Source organism: Antechinus flavipes, chromosome 3 (genome assembly GCF_016432865.1).
Source record: "Antechinus flavipes isolate AdamAnt ecotype Samford, QLD, Australia chromosome 3, AdamAnt_v2, whole genome shotgun sequence".
Taxonomy (NCBI): Eukaryota; Metazoa; Chordata; class Mammalia; order Dasyuromorphia; family Dasyuridae; genus Antechinus; species Antechinus flavipes.
Window position 1 is genome coordinate 244,148,755 of NC_067400.1, and position 9,031 is coordinate 244,157,785.

Here is a 9,031-nt window from a genome sequence, read left to right on the forward strand (position 1 = left end):
GAACATGTTTCAAAATGGTAGCTGAGTGGGAAAATATATTTATATTTATGGAAAGAATATACTTATATTTTCTCATACATACATTTTTACAAACTTTTGGTATAGATAGACTTAGTAACAGATTGGATATGTAGGGTAAATGTGATTAAGAAATCAAGGTTGTGAATCTAGTTATCTAGAAGGACAGTAGTGCTTTTAACAGTAACAGGGAAGAGTAAAAGATGGGAGAAGTTAGGGGAAAAGATAATGAGCTCTATTTTGGACAAGTTTAAAGTCATATTTAATTTATTGGACATTCACATTGAACGAGATAAGGTGAGATCTTTCAAGACAGTTGTGAAAATTGAGTAAGGCTTCATCTATTTCAAAGTTTGAGTAGGCCTGAAGGACTTTAAGCATTAAGTCAGGGCATACTTAAAGTGTCTCCTCCCTGTTATTCTCCTAAGGGCCTACTTAAAGTCTCCTTCCTGCCATCCTTCTAAGGACATACTTAAAGTCTCCTCCTTAAAGTCTCCTCCTCTCCTTTTTATTAATGGTTTCTGACCCACACAGTCTTGGGGGCTTGTCCGGGATTACACTACTTGTAGTGAGTAGGTGAACCTTTGGGGTGCTGGCGGGGTTTCGCCCTGCCATGATTTAGGTAGCCCGCCAGCATCCAGCTTCTCCTTACTCCCCAAGGTAAAGTAGGCCCGAAGTGGAGAAACTCCGCGGTAAAAGGTAGAAATCCTGACTGGTCGGTGGAGGTCAAGCAATTTGTTGCGCAACAACCCAGAGGTAAGCCCCCTGTGAGACCCATGAGTCATAAACTCTGGAGGGGTCTCTGGACAGGAACCTGTGAGGCCTGGAGTCTTAAACTCTGGGTCTCTGGACAGGATCAGATAAGCCCCCTGTGAGGCCCTTGAGTCATAAACTCTGGAGGGGTCTCTGGACAGGAGCCTGTGAGGCCTGGAGTCTTAAACTCTGGGTCTCTCGACAGGATAGGCTTGGCTAGACCTTCTAGGGTGACTGGAGTCAATTGGTGACAATTGGCGTGTTTGGGTGTTTTGGAATTTAGATTTTGTCCAAAATCAATGGCCAGTCCAGCCAGCCCTCATGGAGAGAAATGAGAAAAATGATCAGAAAGTACCAGTAGATAGTCCCTTGGGAGTTAAATTAAGTAATTGGAACAAACTGCCAAAATATATAAGGAAAAAGAAAAGGATGATAAGGTATTGTTGTTTTGTCTGGGATGACAAAGATTGGTGAAGGCACCATTGAAGACTGGGGTGCCAAAGACTGAATTTGTACCTGAAAGAGAAGGAAAGGTTTTAATTCCTTTAGCTCCTCCAAGGGCCCTCGGGGCCCAAAGGAGAATTTAGGCCTATTTTGAATTCTCTCTTTTCACTAGAGGAGAGGGGACTAATTAAGGGTGCAGCTATGAAGGAGTGGGACAGGAGAAACCCTCCAGCTGTAGGAGTAGTTTCAGCTGACCAGAAATACCATTAACAGATCCCAATTGGGATCACAATCACCCTATACATTGGGGAAGTATGGGGGATCGAGAGAGAGAAGACAGTGGCTTCTTTCCTTTCCCTCCCACGTGGACAGTGGCTTCTTTCCTTTCCCTACCACGTATCCTGACCTGCAATAGGGCCACGTGGGACCAAGGGAAAGAAACTGCTATTTGGTGAAATTCATTATTTTAAATGTGATGGCGAAATTATTATATTATATTATTATATTATTGGGAATTTAAAGCCGTGTTTGGGATTTTAAGTTAAAATATAGGTTATTAAAACAAAATGCTGGTAGTTTACCTTAGGGAAGGTTGGGGTTGTATCTCCCTACTTAGATGGTGTGTGTTTTCTAGAGGTATTGGGTCATTTGTAACTGAGTTATGCCTTAAAATTTGTCATCTCTGTTGGGCAATTATAAGTTTTATGAAATTTGCTTCAGTTATTTGAGAACCTTGAAGTTAAAAAAAATTTTTTTTGTACTTAAAGACAAGGGACAAGAAAGATTGATTTGCAAAAGCAATCAATAATTTAAATGGAGCATCTAGTATTGGTTTGGGAGTGTTTAACATATGTCAGAGAAGGTTTAAGCAAATAAGCTTTGAAAGAGAGAGATGGAACAGGAAGAGATGGTGTGAGAGAAAAAGAGAGGAAAATAGCTCTCCAGAAATGGGGAAGAAAAAGGCAAATTCCCTATCTGCCATTTGTTTGTGGCAGCCCTGTTTGTGGTGGCTAGAAACTGGAAATTGAATAGATGCTCATCAATTGGACAATGGTTGAGTAAATTGTGGTATATGAATGTTATGGAATATTATTGTTCTGTAAGAAATGACCAGCAGAATGAATACAGAGAGACTTGGAGAGACTTACATGAACTGATGCTAAGTGAAATGAGCAGAACCAGATCATTATACACTTCAACAACAATACTATATGAGGATCAATTCTGATGGAAGTGGCTATCTTTGGCAATGAGATGATTCAAACCAGCTCCAATTGTTCAGTAATGAAGAGAATCAGCAACACCCAGAGAGGGAAGTATGGGAAATGAGTGTGGATCACAACATAGCATTTCCACTCTTTCTGTTTTTGTTTGCTTGCATTTTTGTTTTCCTTCTCAGGTTTTTTTTTTTTTACTTTCTTTCTAGATCTGATTTTCCTTGTACAACAAGATAACTGTATAAATATGTATACATGTATTGTATTTAACATATACTTTAACATATTTAATATGTATTGAACTACCTGCCATCTTGGGAAGGGGGTGGGGAGAAGAAGGGGAAAAGTTGGAACAGAAGGTTTTGCGAGGGTCAAGTTGAAAACTTACCCATGCATATGTTTTGTAAATAAAAAGCTATAATAATAATAAGAAAAAAGGAAGTAATAAGTAAAAAAAAAAAACCCAAAACAAAAAAATTGGAATGGAATAATATGGCTCCTTACTTCAAAGTATACCCTGGTATTCAGTGACTATTTCCTCTTCATTTATCTAATTGTTCCAAAAGAAAGAAAAAAGAAAGAAGGAAGGAAGGAAGGAAGGAGGGAGGGAGGGAGGGAGCAAAAGAGGGAAGGAGAGAGGAAGGAAGGAAGGAAAAAAGGAAGGAAAGAAGCTTTTGTTCTATCCAATTTTGTCAAACATTCAAAAAACAGCTTTAATATTACATAAACTGTTTGCAATGATAAGAAAAAAACAAAACCTTTGCAAGATCTTTCTATGGTTTTCATAATTAAACTAAAAAGAGATGAAGAGAAAGAAAACTATAGATCAATATCCCCAATAAGCACTAAAATAAAAAGTTTAAATAAACTTTTAGTAAATAGGTTTACAATAACACATTTGAAAGATGAAAGGAATGCAGAGTTAATTTAACACAAGGTATATATAAATGATAAAAAACTATATTGATTACATCAATAGATGTTGAAAGGCTTTGACAAAACTCAACACCAATTTTTGTTTAAAAAACTACTTGAAAATATAGGAATAAAAGGACTTTTCTTAATATGGTAAATATCTATCTAAACCCAAGAGGAAAGGTTATATATAATGGAAAATATCTTTCCAATGTCTTTAGATCTTTCCAAGGCGTCTACATGCCTTTCCAATAAAAGAAGAAATAAAGTGTTGATGCTCATTGTCACCGATACTTTTAAATAGTTATAGAAATGCTAACTAAAATTATGTATGATAGAGAATTTCTAGGGTATTTCTAATAAGATCAGGGTGAAGAAAGTATGTCCATTCTACCTGCCATCTAGGGGAGGAGGTAGAGGGAAGGAGGGGAAAAGTTGAAACCCTTTTGCAAGGGTCAGTGTTGAGAAATTACCCATGCATATGTTTAATATATAAAAAGCTATGATAAAAAAAAGAAAGTATATCCATTGTCAATACCATTTTTTAATATAGTCCTAGAAATGCTAGCTACAGCAATAAGACAAGGAAAAGATTGAAGGAATAAACAAACGAAAGAAGAAATAAAATTATCTCTTTCTTTAGATAATATAATAATAATAATAGAGATCCCTAATCAACTAAAAATTAATTGAAAGAGTAACTTCAACAAAGTTGCAGAATATAAGTTCAACTAAATCATCAGCATTTTGGGATAGAAAGAAAAAATTCATTCAAAATAACAGCAAATTGTATCAGCTCTTTTTGTGGTGGCAAAGAATTGAAAAGTGAATAAATGCTCAGCAATTGAGAAATAATTGAATAAGTTATGGCATATAAAAGTAATGGAATATTATTTTTCCATAAAAAAGATGAACAAGCTGATTTTAGAAAGCCTAGGACAGATTTATATTAACTGATTCTGAATGAAACAAACACAATCAGGATATATAGTAATCAGAATACATAGTAACAGCAATGTTATGCGATGATCAACTATGAAAGACTTGTTTCTTCTTAACAGTTCAATGATCCAAGGCAATCCCAATAGACTTTTGATACAAAATGCCATATGCATCCAGAGAGAGAACTCTGGAAACTAAATTTAAATTAATATGTGCTATGTTCACTTTATTTTCTTTTTTTCCCTCTCTCATGGTTTTTCCCTTTGGTTCTGATTTTTCTCTCCCAATATGATTCTTAAAGAAATATGTATTTTTAAAAAATAAATATATGTGTACAATCAAAAAAAAAATAAAACAATAAAATAAAGTCTGAAGATAGAAGGGCAAAACAAACAAAAACCAAAATGTATAAAATATTTAGGAATCTGCATATTAACACACACAAGAACTAAATGAGTACATCTACAAAATAATCTTTACATAGACCTAGAATCTAAAAAAAAATGGAAAAATAGTAATTGCTTATGGATAAGACCAGCCAAAATAATAAAATTATAATATGATTTAAATTAATTTATATATTCAGTGCCAATTACCAACATTACTTTATAGAGAAAAAAAATTAATAAAATTAATTTGAACAAAAAAAGTAAAACATTCTCAAGAGAATAATTTTTTAAAAGTGGGAAAGAAAAGAGGCTAGCAATATCAGATCTCAAACTATACTACAAACAATAATTATCAAAACTATTCGGTATTGATTTAAAAAATAGAAAAGTAAATCAATAGATAAGATTGGGTACACAAAATACAGAAGAAAACAAACATAGTATTCTTCAGTCTGATATTAGAGTTCATCTATTCTCTGAAAATAGCTAGAACTTTTCATCATTGGTTCTTTGCAATTGTCTTGGATCATTATCTTGATCAGATTAGCTAAGTCTTTCACTGGTAAATATTCTTAAAATATTGCTGCTATTGTGTACTCTCCTGGCTCTACCTCACTTGGCATCAGTTCATATAAGTTTTTCAATTTTGAAGAAAGTTTTCAAAGAAAGAAATCCAAGATATCAGCAATCATGAAAAATGCTACAAATCATTAATAACTTGTTTTATTGTTTAGTGGTTTGTAGTTGTATCTGAATCTTCATGATAATTTTGGGGGTTTTCTTCTCTAGCTCATTGTTCAGATAAGACAACCGAGGCAAATAGGATTATGTGATTTGTCTAAGTTATCCACTAAGTAAGTGTCTGAGGCTGGATTTGAACCTACTTCTTCCAAAATCCAGTCTTGGCTCTCTATCTGTTGAACCACCTGGCCATTTACCAATTCTTTAGAATTAAATTATTTAGCCTTTTATTAATCAATCCTTTAAAAATTCTTATTATTTTTATCCTTTTTAATTAATATAATTTTTTAAAATTCTAATTATTGGTTATCCTTTTGTCTGCACTGTAGTCATTAAGTGATTTGTTTAATTTTTTTTTCAGTTGTACATTTGTTTTGAAATTTTAATGCCCTAATACATGATCAGTTTTTGTAAAGTGCTAAGAATGTGCATTTTTCTTTTATTTTTTTCCCCCATTTAATAAGCACCAGAATTCTTTTGTGTCCATCTTGCCTAAAATACTGTTTTGGACTTTAACTTCTTCCATGATTTTTCTTGGTTTAGATTTTTCTGGTTTGGAAAGGTTATGCTGAGATTCTAAATCATTACATTTTGATTGCCTTTTTAATTCTTGTAATTCATTTAACGTTTAGATTTTATGCCATTAGGTCTATGTCAATTAAATAATAATATTAGATCATCATATTTGGTACTTTTAAACACAATTTCCCTGTTTCTCTCAAGTTCAATTTCTCAAAAAGTTCAAATTCTCAAAGTTCAATCAAATTCTTTTGATGTTGTTTTATCTGAGATCCTAATTGTTACTCCTATTTTTTCACCAAAAATTCAATCAAAGCTTAATAGATTTTGTTCTACTCCACTCATTTTAACACTTTGCAAATCTTTATATTTCAAGTATGTTTCTTATAAACATATATAATGTTACATTCTCCTTTCTAATGTATTTTGCTTTATGGATGAGTTTATTCTATTCACATTCACAGTTATGAACATTAATTGTGTATATATTTCTCTAGCCTATTCTCTGACATTTTTTCCTTTTTCTTTACAAAGAGTCATTAGTATTCCAAGTTTGATGAAATCTACTTCCCAACAATTTCTTCTCTTCTTTTTTCCCTTACACAGATCATAATTATCTGAGATCAGAACCTTTCTTAGTTCTTTTAAAATCATTTCTCATAAATCCACCTTTGAGGATAGAGGTTGTTTTGCTTATGATTAACCTATCCTTCCTTTCATTTCTCCTTTCTTCCAGTTCTTTCTTTCATGATTGAGTTGGTTGTATTTCTATATCAAACTCATGTGTGTGTTCATGTACTGTTCCCCTTACTCCTTTTTTACATATTTTCACATACTTTAGTTATGTGAGATAGTAAGTTCTCCCCTTTAATTTCCTAGTATATTTATTTTATCTTCCCTTTTTTAATTTTTAAAGATCAACATATAATAAAAATCACTTCCAAGATTCCTGTCTTATTTAACCTTTTATGAGCCTTGATGATGACATTAGATTTTTAAGGGGAAATCTGTTTCTTTTTCTTGTATCAAAAAAGGAAAGATTTCATCCTTTTATGTAGTCCTTTTCAATTGCTCTGAGGCAATTGGGGTTAAGTGACTTGCTTAGAATCGCACAGCTAGGAAGTGTTAAGTGTCTGAGGTCAGATTTGGACTTCAAGTTTTCCTGACTTCAAGGCTGGTTCTCTATCCACTGTGCCACCTAGCTGCTCCAACATATTTATTTTTTAAATTTTGTTTTGATTCTTATGTTTGCATTTCTTAATTTGCATTTCTCTGATCAATAGTGATTTTGAGCACCTTCTCATATGATTAGAAAAAGTTTTAATTACTTCATCTGAAAATTGTTTGTTCATATCCTTTGACCAGTTATCAATTGAAGAATGGATTGCATTCTTATAAATTTGAGTCAATTCTCTATATATTTTAGAAATGAGGCTTTTATCAGAACCCTGAAATGTAAAAATAATTTCTCAATTTATTGCTTCCCTTCTGATCATATCTGCATTGGTTTTGTTTGTACAAAAACGTTTTAGCTTAATATTATCTTTCTGGTGTTCAGTTATGAGTTCCAGTTCTTCTTTGGACACACATTCCTTCCTTCTCCACAGATCTGAGTAGTAAACTATCTTATGTTCTTCTGATTTGGACAGGAAAAGACAAGGATGAATGTTGGAGGGGATGTGGGATAACTGGGACACTAATACATTGTTGGTGAAGTTGTGAACAGATCCAGCCATTCTGGAGAGCAATTTGGAACTATGCTCAAAAAGTTATCAAACTGTGCACACCCTTTGATCCAGCACTGTCTCTACTGGGCTTATATCCCAAAGAGATCTTAAAGGAAGGAAAGATACCCATATGTGCATAAATATTTGTGGCAGCCTCTTTTGTAGTGGCAAGAAATTGGAAACTGAGTGGATGCTCATCAGTTGAATAAATAGTTGAATAAATTGTGGTATATGAATGTTATGGAATTATTATTAGAAGAATATTCTATAAGAAATGATCAGGGGGGTGATTTTAGAGAGGCCTAGAGAGCCTCACATAAATTGATGCTAAGTGAAATGAACAGAACCAGGAGATCACTGTACATGACAACATCAATATTTTTTTTTTAATGTTTTGATGTACTTTCTTTTTTTTTAATTTAATTTAATTTTTTTAAATTTTTATTTAATAATTACTTTATATTGACACTCGTTTCTGTTCCAATTTTTTTTCCCCTTCCTCCCTCTACCCCCTCCCCTAGATGGCAAGCAGTCCTTTATATGTTGGATAACAACATCAATATTATATGATGATCAATTCTGATGAACGTGACTCTTTCCAACAATGAGATGATTGATGCCAGTTCCAATCGATTGTGTGATGAAGAGAGCCATCTATACCCAGAGAGAAGATTGTAAAAACTGAATGTGCATCACAACATAGCATTCTCCCTCTTTATGTTGTTGTTCGCTTGCATTTTGTTTTCTTACTCATTTACTTTCTTTTTTTGATTTGATTTTTCTTGTGCAGCAAGAGAATTGTATAAATATGTTTATACATATTGGGTTTAACATATATTTTAACATGTTTAATATATACTGGATTGCTTGCCATCTAGGGAAGGAGGTAAGGAGAAGGAGGAGAAAATTTGAAACACAAGGCTATGCAAGGGTCAATGTTGTCAATTTATCTGTGCATATGTTTTGAAAAAAAAAGCTTTATTTAAAAAAAATTGCTTTTCAAAGTTTCTACTTAGCTTCTTTTTTAACCTAAGATTACAGTCAGTTTTGCTGAACAAATTATTTTTGATTGCTTAAGTTCATATCTTTTGCCTTTTCTTAATGAGTTTTGACCTCATTATTTAACTGAAACTTTCTCCAAAATTCCAATGAATTATTGCCAAATCCACAGGCCTTTTCTTAGCCTTCAATCTTTTATTTTTAAATCAACTGTGCTTAAATGACTGGCCAGGGATCACACAGCTAGCAAGTGTTTAGTGTCTGAGATTGAATTTGAACTCAGGTTCTCCTGACTCCAGGGCTAGTGCTCTATCCATCACATCATTTAGCTGACCTTGTCTTCATCCTTCTTGACCTCTCCATAGTC